General features: G+C 38.3%; 2 protein-coding genes across 3 annotated transcripts in view; both read right to left on the reverse strand.

Moving 5' to 3' along the window:
- Nucleotides 1–15,506, reverse strand: part of CHMP5 (charged multivesicular body protein 5) — a 905,521-nt gene that overhangs the window by 234,222 nt on the left and 655,793 nt on the right. The window lies entirely within an intron of this gene.
- Nucleotides 1–15,506, reverse strand: part of MOCOS (molybdenum cofactor sulfurase) — a 209,300-nt gene that overhangs the window by 193,122 nt on the left and 672 nt on the right. The gene's annotated exons all lie outside the window — the stretch shown is intronic.

Below are 15,506 nucleotides of genomic sequence, written 5' to 3' on the forward strand. Positions count from 1 at the left end.
GCACTGGTCGTCCTTCTAGTTCCAGGCCAAGTTAAAGAGCTGGGTTACACTTCACAGAAACCCAAATGACCTTTGAAACAAGTGAAATTTTCTTTTCTTTAATCAAAAGCATTGGACTGCTTATACAGCTGTATCTTCATCTGGCACCTACACAACATTTTCAGTCTCTAGGGTTTGCATGCACTCTCTAAAGTCCAGGGATCAATTTTAGAAGTGCAGCTTTTGTAATAAACCAGAGACAAGAGGAGTAGGAGTGCTGTAATAACAGGCAAAAGTAACAGAATCTCAAAATCACACAAATCCATTTACTAGAGTCAGTTACCTCAAATAAAGAACTGCTCCAGAGGTGTGTTTAAGCATCCAGGTGATTCTTTATTTCCTCCTAGCACATATTGCACACGTATTGTATGTATCTTATTTAAAAATATGCACAAATGTGCCTGTGTATGCAGTGAGGAGATGGGTATATGAAAATATGTAAATAAGCATCCCCTTTAGAGGATAATTAGTGTTTTCCTGTTGCTTCTTGTAGCAGAACATAAGGAAAAGCAGATGTGAGCCTGAAGACTCTCTTCCCTTACAGCTCTTTTCCACTTTCTCTTTTCTAGCGCTTCTCCAATTGTACATTTTGATATTTTTGGCAAAGTCATAACCTAGAAGCCATCACATCTGCTTTTAATTAAAATCAACATCTACAGAACATCATCAACACTCAACAAAAACAAAACCAACTTTCAGTAACAATACGCTAACCACAGTACCAGTGAGTATCTTTGCAGACTCAGGCACCCTTCTAATTTGAATAAATTTGCATCTACTATAGAATTCCAGTACTGGGGACTGAGTTCAAATCCTGCTCAGCTCAATGCAAGTCTACTCAGTCAACTACTCCTTTGCATCTTTGTTTATCAGAATGCTCCGTGTTTAAATGAAAGTAGTATTTAGGGCTCCAGTGAAGTTAGTCCCAAGAGATATAAATATTTTACGAGCATCATAAAAACCCAGCCTGACACTACTGATATAAACATACAAAATTTCATTTTTGGTAACAATCTTACATTGGATACCTTTGGCTGCAAAAATGAGTTTCACCATTCTTCGTTTTTTGGGGTTTTTTTAATGGACCCAGCAACAAAGCAATTACTATGTCATCCCAGTTTTTATCAGCTTCACTAGGTCATAATATAATTTCTCTCAATCACACGGCTTCTTTCAATACTAATGACTTTCAAAATGAAAGAGAATTATAATTTCATCATAAATTATTCAAAGTACTAAATACAAATGGCTTCATTAACTGTAGTAAAATATTCTGCATGGAAAAACAAATATTCCAGTCTCCCTAATCTGTGAAATCTGAGCTTAAATTCACAACTCTACCCCAATATCAGCTATTACACTTTGCCTCAGAGCATCTAAGAAAACATGATGTATTTAAAAATCAAGGTCTTCCCCCAGAAGCTGTATAATACTTGAATAAATGACAAGACCAGACACAACGTTCATGTAATATATCTTACTCAATTTCTGAGACAAGACACTTGGAAATGCTACCTAGATAAAACTACAGATAGCATATACTTGAAATTCAATGACTGAAGTGACTTCAGTCATTGGATTTCAAGTATGGGTAGCAATTCCCTATGTGGAGCCCCCTCCATAACTAGCACAGTCACACAGAAGGGCTAGAGCTGCTGGAATTCCTTAGGCAGGCCAAAGGCTGCTCTTTCTTTACAGACCGCTTCTACAGATGCTGTACAAACCAGATGCCTGAACACCCTCATGGTTACATGGGCAGAGGATGTCTGGTGACACATGAAGAGTTACACAAGCGAAGAAATTCAGGAACCGATTCCGTAACATGAAGTGAGGATGGAGAGGAATTTTAAGTGAGGTGAGAATTATTTATGACAATTAATTACCTAATTAATAATGAACAGTATTACCATAATTGGAAAAGTAATAGTAATTTGCTATTATTTCAAAGTTAATTTTCAAATACATCCTCAGACTAGACTACAGGTATAGATTTGCTATAACTAGAGGTAACATCTCAGAATAGTACTGAGCTTCTGTAGTGAGTTCCTTTTATATCCTGTGAAATTTTCAACAAAAATTTCCACTTTTTGTTGAATTTGTGCTTGCAGACATTTTATTACCATATTCCCCCAAAGCAAGTATGTTTAAGGCAAGAATACCACATTTGGTTCCCATACTTTGCATTCTGAAGTTACTTATTAAGATGAAATAAACTTGCAATTCTGTTTATTTTTAGCAAAACTGCATCAACACTTTTCACCAGGAAAAACCAAAATACATCAACACCACTTTCTAAAATAGTGAGTAAAGGTTCCTAGTGGTGCACAGAAAGGCCAAGGTAGGGCTCAGGGCTTTGGAAACTGTAAGAGAAAGGAGCATACCTCTAAGCAAAGGAACAACAAAATCAAACTGGTTAAATAAAAATTTTAATTTTAAAATTAGTATCTTAGCATGCCCTCATTTGTGTCCTTAGTTACAGCTACCTCAGGAAGGATCCAATTGCTAAGGAACTGTAAGATCACAATTGTAAATCTGGTTCAGTAAGATATCTCAATCTGCCCACCACATTTCAAATTAGACTATTAACAATTCAAAAAACTAATGGGAAAAAAATATGGGTCACAATACCCTGAAACAGTAACTCAAAGAATGCGTCTAACTCAGTGCATACAACAATTGGTTCTACATGTTTCATTCCAGATCTACTTACTTCCCAAAACTCCTTTGCAAACTTGTGCCATAAATACTGGAATGCAAACAATTCCTATTATGTCACATAATCACCACCATAACAAAATTAATGGCTCCCCAATAGTAAACTGAGAATGAGTTCAGGCAACCAGCTGCACAGATTGCTGGTTTTATGTGAGAAAACTGCATTGAGGAAGTTTGTTTCCACATGGAAAGCAAGTATTCCTCAATATTTTGTACAGACACCAGATATCTGGTACTTTGCCTTCACAGAAAATTAGGATAAAGTGAACCTTGTGAAATTAGTCATTGCATAGTGTATACAGAGTATTTTATTTTTTACTACAGAGCAAATTACAGGGCTTCTCTTTTCCCATTTCTTCTAACTGAGAGACAAGAAGAAAGGTATTAAGGGCAAATTTTTCCAAAGCCTACTCTGTGCTCTTTTTGCCCTACTCCCTTTCAATTTGAAACAGTTTTCTTCCTTCTGCTATGAAAGATGATGCTGTGCTTTCTCACCACAGTGAGAGTAAGATTCACAGATTTAGAGAGAGACACCCATTTATTTATTTTTTTGTCTACACTTGGATAAATATGCATTGTAATGACTGCTCAGTGGAAAGACGGTAAGAAACAATCAGTTTTGATAGGAATAGATTCTTCCCTTTATTACCTTTTTTCTCTAGTGTTTCTTTTTTTCTAATATACTACTGTCTACAAGAGAGGAACCCCAGCCAACATATATCCAGAGACTATATGTTACACTAGACTGCTGTTTTCTTCTGAATAATTCCATATGGAATACACAGTGCAGTGAAGCAGACTCAACGTATGCAACACTGGCTATATCTCACTTGAATTAAGAACCTAAACTGTAAGGTTTCTCCTCTGGAGTCACCTATTTCTGTTCTACAACAAAGGTAAAATTCAATCTAGAGTAAAAAATAAAACAAAAAAACCCAAACCAACAATAACAACAACCAAAAAAAAAGAATGCCCAAACAAACAAACCAAATTAAAAAAAGGATATATGTAGTGACTAGAATGACCCCAAGTTCTGTAGCTAGATTATAAAATAAACCAACCAATCAAGCAAACACCACATACACACAGAATCTCTTATACTAAAGTAAAAGACCCAAGAGATTTCCTTCCATGCTTCACCCCTCATACCAAGAAGATTTTTATAACTTTATTATAAATATCAGTTTTACTGATTTGAGAAATTCTCATGCTATTTCAATACATGTAACAATCCAAATAATTTTTTACACAATACATTCTCTAAACATAAAATTTAGGAAGCATTTGAAGAAGTCAGAACAAGGCAAAGACAGGTGTTCCACAAAATTTCTGCATACCCCACGCTTTATAAATCATTTCACATGTAAGACTGAGGAGAGAAAATTGTAAATTAACAGCTACTTGATTAGGTTAGTGCCTAATCACATGCCTACAACTAGAATGGATGAAAACAGAAGTGATGGATACTAGAAGCTGAATGTATCCACAAGGTATCCAGCATTCAGATTTGAAGATCTCATCAGACACCTCTGGAGACATGACAGCTATCATGAGATTATTTGGTACTGTTTCCCCCAGTGGGACTGAAGTTTATCCAGAAAACATTGCAGTGTAATCCTTGTGACACTTAACAAGTACACCTATCCTTCTCTGTACTTGCAGAAATGAAAGAAAAACTGAATAAAGTTCTGATGGTAACAGCCCTTTAATCTCACAGGAGCTGTCATGCTCAGTGATGCAAAGCCTGGATAATCAACTGAGTGCCTTCAAACAAGCATTACACACTGTGAACTTGACATCCAAAGGAAAGGAGGGTTTCATAATTTTTTTTAAATGGGTAACTTTAGCACCCATGATCTAAAAAGTCTGATTTGCCTTTCATTATTGCTAATCAGGATGTAAATATTCCAATAAAAGCTGGTGGTTTTAAATTTGACACTGGGGGGACTGAGAGGAGAAGATTTCTCCAACCCTTGAAAATAACCAGATTGAAAGGAAACTCACAAAAATAAAGTATTGAACTAACTCACTAGAATTTATACTTTTTCATCATTCATGAAGTACTCAACCTCATACTATTACAGCTTCTAAGGACAACCAAGAGGATGAGTTGTAAGAGAAGTAGATGGCTTCAATCCCTAGAGAGCATTTTACTGGAGTGGCCTCATCCTCTGGGCAAGATGATATTGAACAACAAGGAATGGAGGGATGATTTGTTTTTACACAGCCTATATCTCAAGGAGGCTGCCCATAGTGCCACATGAAGGATTTGTCTCCTGTCCACCAGTCTCTCCCAGTGGATCAATAGAAGCTGGGGCCATGTCAGTGCTCCCTAGAAGGCAGCCCTGGTTCCACAGCCCTGTGGTGCAGTGATGCTTCCTGTGCTCTGCAGATGAGCTTCACCAAGCTTGAACATGAGGCAGCTCCTAACAATCCCATCATGACTTTCTCACTCATTCACAGAAGTTTGGTTTCTTTCCAATCTGTAGTCCGTCACTAAAGAACAGTTTAAATTCTATTTTCCAAAAAAATATACTTAGGCCTCTACAGAAATAGAGGATGGAAAGTTTAAAGCTCAACTTTAAAATAAGCTTTTGAACTTACTATTGAAACAGCTCTTTGTGACAGGAATAATGAATATTTTAAAAGCTTATTTTTTGACCAAGACATCTGCCCCATTCCCCCTTCTTCATGCCCTGCCCCTTTCTTCAGCTCAGCATTTTTACAGATGCTTTGAGGAATGTAACTGAAGTGACTTGAACTCTTGATCAGCCCTTCTCAAGGAAAATATTTAACAGCAACAAATCCTAAATTGTTAGTATCTGAAAGGAAAAAAGGTGCTTCCCAAGGAATAGACTTCCTTTACGTTGGAGTTACAGTTGCAACATTCTGTTAATAGGAGAACAACTTCAATGCATGGTAGTCTCCTCCATGCTGTAGAGCCATTAGCTATGTTTGAGTACATCAATAGCTGCTGTTCTAATTGATGAAAAGCTAAATTTCCACGTAACCCAGAATCAGAACCTTTACTCTTTCTGCAGAAGAAAAACAAATCCTTAATGTTCCAATCATTAGACAAGTTAACCTATTACTCTGAAGTGACCCTGAAGGACAAAGGACAGATAAAGCTGCTGCTGCTATGACTTTTTAATAAAATTCCAGTTTAGAGAGTTTCACCCGAGCATGAATTTTGAATAGTTTTACTGAAATCCACAACTCATTTATCAAAAACCCCTCAGATTTATAGCTGTGGTTTCAAGAAGACCTATATCAATGAGGGAGGGAGGGAAGGGAGGGAGGGAGGAGACTAAAAAGCTAAAGATTTGTAAAAAGAGGGCTTCATTTAATTACCAGAAAAAAAGTCTGTCAGGGACATGCACCTCAGCAACACCAGAAATGGAAAAAACTGAATGGAAAGGAGTTAGTGGGTCCCAGTCACATGGGCTGCTCTGTCCCCAGAAAAAGTGAGCTGCAGTGTAGTTCAGAGGTGTCACACAGTTACTTCCTTAGTCCATCTTAAAAGCACACCTTTTGAGTCATCCCTTAAAGGTTATTTTTGCATTTTAATGTCTCTTGCATGTAATTTCATGCTACCCAAATCATAGGTAACATGGTTTTTAGTTTATTTCTTATGTAGTTCCAGTCTTCCAAGTCACTTCTGATGACTTTAAATGGCACATATTTTCATGCACTTCTAATGGCATTAAATGATTTCCTTTTTAGAAGGGCGAAGAGTCCTCCCACATTTGTGATATCAGGCTGTCTTGGCAGCATTGTACCTGCCACTGAATATCCATGCTAAGGTAGTAGGAAGAGGAACATTATCACATTGCTACACTTCACGACAACCTCCCATGATATCAAAGAACCATAGAATTTTTAAGGTTGGAAAAGATCTCCAAGGTCATCAACTCAAAACTGTGACCAATCCCTGCTTTGTAAACTAGAGCACGGCACTGGGGCACAATCCAGTCATTTCTTCGACACCTCAAGGGATGGTGACTCTGCCACCTCCCTCAGCAGCCAATTCCTATTCTTCAGGAATTTACTCATTAACCAAACGCTTCATCTGTTGTGAATGCAAAAACTATGACCAACAACAGAGTGCAATTACCTACATGCAGTTTTGTCTGAACATTCGCTTGGTCAGCTTCCCAGCTAAGCAATACCAGCAAGCTTGTGTGTGGGGAAGAGAAAGCAAAATGTCTGGGGATGGTAAAAGCTTTATTTTCATTCAGTCTTTCATTTTGGGGCGTTCAGTCTGCTAGGTAGGGAATTCTTGCTAGGTATCCACTTTCATTTATCTTTTTTATCCAGTCTCATGAGAAGGCAAGGTGCATTATCAAAGCAAATTGTCCATCAGAGCTGAGAATGGGGAAGGTATTATGAAAAGAAATGCCACTCTGCTCACTGGGCTTACACCTAAATTGATTAATTATATAAGAAATATTTTCCTAGTTCATGATGAATCAAAGACGATGATAGATTTAAAGAAAGGTGCATTCTGCCAGAGCAGCCAAGTAACATTTTGTTTCTAGACAATTCTAACTGTTTAACATTAAAATAAACTTATTTTAATAAATAAATAATTAATTAAATTGGCATACAAATAATAAAAATGCAACTCTGAGACACATTTAATAAGCTACACTCCTCAATAAATTGGGAAATGTATGGCACAGCAGATGAACAGGGTATTTTACTCAACAGCAATAGAAAGTTTTTTTCTTACTTTTTTCTAAAGAAAGGCAACATATGCTGGAACCCATTGCTGATATCATCTGTTCCAAATTACTGAATTATGACATCTTTAATGTGCTGTGTGGCACAAACATAAACATGTGAAAAATCCTGGGCTTTAATTTCTTCCTCTGGAAGAAATTACAGGAGAAATTTTCTGATGACTGTGTAACTTCACCTGACCCGTTCATAAGTTTGCAAAGGGGTACACACAGTGATACTTGGTGTTTAATTGTGCAGTAATGAAATAATTCACACACCATTAGTTTAATTAATGAATATTTCTTCAAATAAGCTTCCTGTCATCTTTCCAAATTTTAATTTGGAACATTATTCTGCATATTGGCAGAAGAAATAAGCTTAGTTGTATAATCATCCCTCACAGCTAACGATGTCACCAAAATATCACATCCTTGTGATCACATCTCTCTTTTTTAGGAAAACCGTGACAAAACCCCTGTCTGGTCATGCTCTTAGCTTTCTTTTAAAAGCATTTTAGATCCTGGTGCTCCAGGGACTTATCTAAATGAGCACAGAAACAGCTGTTTCTTATTTCTCATGTGAAAGCCATATTCCCATGGCTGCTACAAAGAACCGTGAGTGAGTCAGGACAATGCTGAAAACAAGAAGGAGAAATAAAAGAGTGTGGAGGAATAAGCCTTGCCTCCCAGCTTAATACATGTATTTCACCTTCTAGGGGGAAAAAAAGAGCAACTTCGCACTTTTCTGCATGCCACTCTATCAAGAGCTGCCTACCTGGGGTCCCATCATTACTGCAGGCATCTCACAGACCATCACTTCTCTATAGCAGAGCAGAAGGTGAAGGGGCAAAGAGCACAAAGGCACAGAATCTATCTGGGCTGATACAAATACTGGCAGGAGCCTAACTACTTGACTCACAAACAATTTAACTAATTAATTCTGACTTTTAAATGCTTTGTGGCCTGTCTTTACACTTCCCTGGCCTACTATACCTGTTTCTCTGTAACTCTGACCTCGCTGTCCTACACCTTCAGTCTTGACACCACCCAAATTTTCCTAGTTGTGACAGAAATCAGTCAGCGGTTCTCACTATGCAGACATCGTAACACTAATAGCATGATTAACTTAGGAAGAGAAAATAATTATACCAACCCCAAGCTGACATATTCTTAAAAAGAATTTTGTTTCAGTCCCCTTTTCAAGTTCAGGAAGCAAAAAAAAAAAAAAAAATTAAAACATGAATGCCCGCCTTCAAAGCACTTTAGTGTCACACAAAGGAAAACATCTCTATTGATGGTTTGGGCCAAGAACCATGAGTTATAAAAAGCTTAAGGCATTTAGATGCTCATCCTACTTTCTAAATCTCCTCTCCAAATTCAGTATCCTACTGGCTTCCCCTTCTCCAAACATATTGTGCTGTCTACACATTTATCAATCTCATATCGCTGCTTTTTACTATGCAGTGTCCTGCGGTATGGCTTTCCTAAATTCAATAACAGTCTCTTCACATCCAAGCAATGCCTCTGCAGCATCTCTCTGATACCAGGCATGCAATGAATCAAGCTGATCAACAGAAACTGACCTCTCACATCTCCCTTTGTCTGTTTGTCCTTATACAGGGAGCACCCCTGAATTCTAACAAGCAGTGCAGAAATGGGAATTCCTACCCTAACATCTAATGGAAATTTCAAGGACATCAGATTCCAGGTTCTGATTTGGAAAAAGAAATTCCAGTATAAGTGCAGGAACACCAGAAGCAGATCACTTCTGCTAGAAACAGACAGAAACACACTCTTCAGTTAATAACCTTATATTTAACAGTAAAAAAAAAAAAAAAATCCATGATCATACAGAAACATATAGAAATAGCCTGGGAAGAAATCAATACACATATAGCAACATCACAACAACCCAAGAGGACAAACAGAAGAATCTAAGAGGACACAAAGACAACAGAAGGAAAACAGGTGCTGGTACAAATGGTAGAGGCACAACCACCAACAAAGAAGACTTCAAGCACCTGCAGCCCTTTATTGCTCTTCAATCCAACCTTTTACACTCTTCATCTTACATACCTTACACCTGTGTGCCCTCTGTGATTGGTCAGCACACCTCAGCACTCCATGTTCCTTTACCTTCAATGCTGCTCACCTGTCCTGCACAGCTGCAGCCCACTGGGGATGAGGCTCCACTGCAGCCCCACTCCCAATCACCACAAACTCTGTGCCTAGAGCAGAAAGCACCACTGATGTGGTATCTTGTAGGAAAAAGACACTACTGCTTTTCCAATTTTTGAGTAAGAGATAAAAAGTATCTTCTGTTCTTCTAAGTAGAACATCTGCCTGTTTCAGTACTTTCAAATACTAATATACATCTTGTACAGCATTAATTTAGAAGATAATGTATCTTTTAATTAAAAGTGCAACTTTTTAGAAAATGAGTGGCTGATACCCTGCAGCATCTGTGGAGTTCCATAAATTATCTTCCCAAATCTAATATTTTTTCACATCTACATAGTGACTTAAAAAATCTAATGTCTATATATGATTATTTCTTCTTGTAAAAAATCTAGTCCCAACTGATTAACTGTTTATTTCTAAAATACCACCAAATATTTGGAGTTTATGTCACCTGTATCAAGTTTATAGGGTTTGGGACTTTGCTTTCCTGCTCCACATTTCTTTTTTTTCCACTGACTAGACTTCAAAGTAGCTAAAACTGTTTTCCATGCTGAAATATTACAATGACAATATCATTGACTTCTCTTCATTTAGAGCTATATCCATCATTAACAGCAACTGAAAGATCAGTCCTGCACAGAGTAGACCATCATATGAACCCTGAAATGAAGCGTAAGGAATTCCTTCTGTGTAGGCAGAGGAAAACACCTGAAATTAACACACAGCTTTTGCTACTGCATTTGGGAGTAAACACCCTTTATGCTCAACACATGCTTTCTCTTTGATATCAGTTCTTTAGATAAGAGCTTATGTAGATAACTGCTGCTGACCTGAAATCACCAGGAAGAGTTAAGGCTTACATGAGCATATGTATGTTTTATTTTTCCAAAACAATTGTCATTAGTTGTGCAGTTACACTTCCCATACTACAGCTTCTTTTCACAATACCTTCTCCACCCACTGAATGTATCTTCCCAGATGCCTTCTAGCATTTCAGACTGTCCAACAGCAGCTTCCTTTGATAATTTTGTTTTTGCTTTCTTTTTCCCTCCAAATAAAAATAAATAGGCGCTTCACAAAATCAAATCATATTCTGGTGGAGAGGCTACAGAGAATGGGAGTAGGTTACCAGAGATCTCACAGCCACTGAGGAGAGTGAAAGGGCCTCAAAAGTGGTAGAAAGAGGAGCTCTCAGCTTTAAACACCAAATGGGAAGGTTTAGAAGATTTTTGCTCCATTCAGAATGAACTAGAGATAAGGAAACACAGACTTTTTCTCCAGCACAATTGGCATTTCTTCTAGGCTACACAGGATCTTCCAGTGAGACAGCAAAAAGCAGCCTCATCCTTCCCCTACACATTGCTTTTGCTGCCTTTGTGTGGGAGAGGCAAGCACTGGATTAACATTAACATATGCCAGTATCTGCATGTGGGAGAAATAATTTGTTCTTTCTGGAGATGATGTCTCAACTCTGGCCAGCAATGGGTGGGTGTGCTTCAGGGAACTCACAGTAAGCACCGCACCTGACCATAAAATGGCACATGACTTGTTTCTGGTTTATGATAGTCTTCAGACAAAGATTAATTAAAATAAACTTATCCCTCACTATCAAACTGTTTTTTACAGAATGAGATCAAATTTGCCTCCTTGGTCAAAGCCGAATACTGCTCAAAGAACTTAAAGGTTTGCTGAAAACTCTGTCACTTAGTCTTCAAAAATAAAAAAAAATGAGATCAAAAGGAAAAGATTCATCCATAGATAAAAATTACTAATAGTTAATAAATCAGCAGAGTAACATATAGAACAGAGAGCTACTAGATTGAACAGAATGGTCTTACAAAAAGCAAAGCAAAGCCAAACAAACAAGCAAACCAACACCCCCAAAAGCAGTCATTTTAGGATGCAAAAAATTTTCTTTTTTTCTTTTTTTTCCAAAATTAAGAAAAAGCCTCAGGCACAAGACTGGTAGAATTTCTGGTTGACAAGGCAAGCCTAATTCGCAACGAAGAGGTGAGCACAACTTGAGGCTCACAGTCCACTCATCTTCACAAGTTTCATAAAGTGTGAGCATCAGCCACCTATCAACAAAATTACTCTGAGTTGACACACCAGAATGTATTTCTTATTTCTGAAGTTCACCCAAAAAAAACTAGATTACCTAAAGGTGACAAAACAGACTTTTCTGTTCTCAGAGGACAGAGATGAACTTTGCTAACCAAGCTGCTGAGGACTTAACTGCAGCACAGAGATCTGCTTTTCACATTCTCATACTCACAGGAAAAGTCACCACACAAATAATTACCAGCAATATGAGTAAAAAAAAAGACTTATTTTTGTGTAAGGTCAGATCCAAAACCCAGCTATTCCTTAACTGAACAGTACAATAAGCCCTCATACAGGTTCGTGGGACATCATTTGAGTCTCAAAGAAACAAAGGCCAATTCTGTTACTCAAAGCTCAGTCTGCCTTTCCTTTTTGCTTAACAGACAAATTTCATTATTATTGTTAGTTGTATATAATCATACATATCACAAATGTTCATACTACTAAGGTAAGGCATAATGTTGAAGTACAGGATAGTGACCAATTTGACATCAAATGGGACAGTCCATCTCAAGCTCACCTAAAGACTATCTTCAAATAGTCAGTAGACCTTAAAGAATACCCAATTCCTATTACATGCTGGTTTTTATTTGGAGGATGGATATCCACTGCTTACTGCTCTTGGAAAGCTCCCACTGAACTACCACAGCCATATTAGACAAGAATACTGGCACACAACTTAAAATGGAAAGGTATCTTGTGATTAAATGCTGGGTCCAAATCACATGTCAGGTTTTCTTTTTTAAAACCATGATACAAACTGAAGCTGGTATTTTCCTTGCTATGATAAACATCACAGAAGCATATTCATCCCCATTACTTAACAACAGAACCTATAAACTCCTGCTGATTTCTTTATCTGTTTCTAAAGCACAATTTAAAATCCTACACTGCAGATAAGGGTACACTGCTCTCAAGATTAAAGTCAAGGTCACATATTGCACATACGCTGCTGCCTGTGAAACAGCGATCTGTTTCACAGACTCCACATATATTTTTAGAAAGGGCTGCTCTAGTCTTCGGCTAACAGCCTTTGAATTACAGAAGCGAAGATAAACTTTGGCTTAAAATGGAAAATTTAGGTCTTCTGTGCCAAAACAGACAGACCCCTGCTGATTTAAGGAAGTAAAGTAGTTCTTTTTATCTCTTCACAAAACCTGAAGGGGAAATCCCCAACACACTGAGTATGAACCGTACTTTCCTTCTGATGGAGCTGAGAGTAAAACAACCCAAGACTTGGTACAACCACAGGCAGACCACCTTTGAGAAATGCTGGCTTCACAGTACGCCTGGTAGCTAAGCTGGTGCTCCCTCCAGACATCTGTGGCACCTTCTGCTCAACAGGCACCTGTGCAACTATTCATACTAAAGCTACAACAGAAGCACCAGCACCGTGTAAGCAATGGTCTGAAACACAGAAAAGATTTCTGCCTTCCCCAGAGAACACCATTTGCACAATATGTCCTTAGTGGATGCCACAAAATATTAGTAATCAGAAAAAAGTGAATACATTGATATGCAGTAATCATTACCACATGATGCTCATAAAAAGATGACTTTTCCTAAATCAAATATTAGGTTTAATTCATGGGTATGTAGAAGGGGACTCCAAAAATTCTGTTCACACAAAAAGTGAGCAGCAAAATCTGGATTTTTAACCAGCTTTGATGACTGAAATATCTTTTAGGAATTCCCCAAATAAACAGCGCACAGGCTGAGAGAGTGAGGAGAAGAGAAGGCTCCAGGGAGACCTTGTAGCCCCTTCCAGTACCTAAAGGAGGCCTACAGGAGAGATGGAGAGGGCATGTACTGTTAGGATAAAGGCATGTACTCACAGAACAAGGGGAGATGGATTCAAACTGGAAGGGAGAAGATTTAGATTAGCTGCTTGGAAGAAATTCTTTACGGTAAGGGGAGTGAGGGACTGAAACAGGTTGCCTGGAAATGTTGTGGGATCCCCACCCCTGGAAGTGTTCAGGGCCAGCCTGGGTGGGGCTTTGAGTGACCTGGTCTAGTGGAAGGTATCCCTGTCCATGGCGGGGGGTTGGAATTAGATGATCTTTAAGGTCCTTTCCAACCCAAACCATTCTATGATTCTTGTTAACTCCCTAAAATAGCACATGTTCCTTTTTGCCTGGTGCAACTAGTTAAGATTGCTCTTTACTGGAATGGACAAAACTACAGCAGCTTTGTGCAGTAGGGAGATCAACACCATTAACAGGTAGAAGTTCATAAAGTGAATCACTGTTTGTACAATGAGGACTTACCCAAAGAGTTGATCCAAGGCTACCAGAGATGTACTTCTACCTCATCCTACAGCCTGTATGTTCTGGCAGGCCACTAAAAATACTTGAGCAGCTAAATACTAATTTTTGTAAGTCACTTGGAGAAGGTTCTTTTATTTACTATTGCTGCCACTGACCTGTACATTAGCCACCTTTTGCCTCGTTTCTGCAAGACAACAAAATTGAGAGCTTTAGAAGACTTTTCATTACATCAAAATCAGAGTGTTGAGACCTTTGGCAAGTGGGGATACATGCCTAAAAAAAAGGAGGCCAATAAATAAATAAAAGCAGTGTGCTTCTTGTCCACACTGCTCTGCTGTCAGCCACCTCCTGGAGTCTGTCCTATTAGGACTGGTCCAATTAGTCAGCTTTGAGACCAAGAGATGTGTAAGGCAGGGGACACTAGGTCTAGGAACCTGTCCCTGGCCACCTTTGATTTGGCACTTCTGGCATCACTTGAAGGCACCAGTTCCTGACCAGAAACATGTCACTGTTTTTCAGACAAGAAGTCCCAGACAGGACACCACATGCATGCACAGCAATCCTTTACATTTCCTCACAGACACTGAGTTTCTGCACAGAGGTGACAAGCTTGCAAGATGAATGGATGACAATTCATTAATTGGATAACATGTTGAAATTCCAAGAGGGAAATCAGAAGGAATTTGCAACCTAGGTCACCTTACCATAGGTGATCACATGATTATGTAATTTTAATTAGCTAACATTAATGAAGATTCTATTTTATACCCTGTATTTGTTCATCTCTTTCTAGAAATATTCTAAGTTATCCACCTCTTATTTCAGCAGGCTGCACAACTCAGAAGACTACATTATCAAAAACATTCTCAAATGGAAGAAAACTCCTAATGCTCTGCTTTTGCAGTAGCTTCCCTTTGGGAACCAGACTAATCCACCAGACATCATTCATTAACAGGTACACTTTATTTCAAAACGGGGGAGCCTCTGAGAAATGAGCCTGATTCTCGGGAGTTTTAAAAACTCATCTGCTTTAAGGCCTAAACAATGTTTCAGTAACAAAGTAGCCACTTTTCAGAATTTACGCCTAAATTTTGGAAAAGCAACTTCTGGTGTTCAAACTTTCACTGACGTAACTACTACGTTTAATAACACACTGTGACACTGACTTACTAAACCTTCAAGTTCTTTTAAGTGCTGCTTAAGTTTTTTTCACATTCCTCTAGAGGCCAAGTATACCTCCATTCAAGCTAAACACCTGTACATGAGAAAGCCCACTCTTGTATTCAATAACCAAAACTTGGTGAAATTATAAAAATAAAAAGAGCAGTAACGCAAACTTCTCGAGAGAAAGAGTGGCCTAAATAACAGTTATAGGGCATCTAAACTGATGCTAGTTACTCTGCGTTCTACCTGGGGCTTTTTGGAGTAAGATTTTTGAAGTGCCAATCCCATAAGCATTGATACTTCTTTAAACAGGACA

Source organism: Serinus canaria, chromosome 2, assembly GCF_022539315.1.
Source record: "Serinus canaria isolate serCan28SL12 chromosome 2, serCan2020, whole genome shotgun sequence".
In the NCBI taxonomy this organism is placed as follows: Eukaryota; Metazoa; Chordata; class Aves; order Passeriformes; family Fringillidae; genus Serinus; species Serinus canaria.